Below are 476 nucleotides of genomic sequence, written 5' to 3' on the forward strand. Positions count from 1 at the left end.
GGAGGGAGTGGCCCTTAAAAGGGCCATTGTTTTTCCAACTCTCAGCTGAAGAGGGACAGACGATCCCCATGCCCCGTCATTGCCACCGCCGCTGCTGCTTGCTGGGTGGCTTGGGAGGCGGATTGGACCAGGTGGGAGCTGCTCTCATGGTTCTCCGGCCTCGTGCAGGTTGACGGCCGTGTGGCGTCGGCTGTCGCTGCGGAGGGGGACCAGGTGGGGGCCCTGAGGCCGGAGCTTCGGAAGATGCAGCCGTAGCAGATGCTGCGGGGCGCTTCCTCTTGTGGCGGTTGTCATGGTGACGGCGGGGCTGTGGAGGACCCGCCTTTCACGGGCCGAGCTTCCGAAGCCGCTTGGCGTCCTCCGCCGCTTGATGGAGATGTGACGTGGCAGTCTGTAGGCGCGGCCCAAATAGTCTATAGGGGGCTATGGGGCCGTACAGAGGCTTGCATCTAATGTCCGCTGGCAGCTGAGACATG

Source organism: Etheostoma spectabile, unplaced genomic scaffold, assembly GCF_008692095.1.
Source record: "Etheostoma spectabile isolate EspeVRDwgs_2016 unplaced genomic scaffold, UIUC_Espe_1.0 scaffold119, whole genome shotgun sequence".
Lineage (NCBI taxonomy): Eukaryota > Metazoa > Chordata > Actinopteri > Perciformes > Percidae > Etheostoma > Etheostoma spectabile.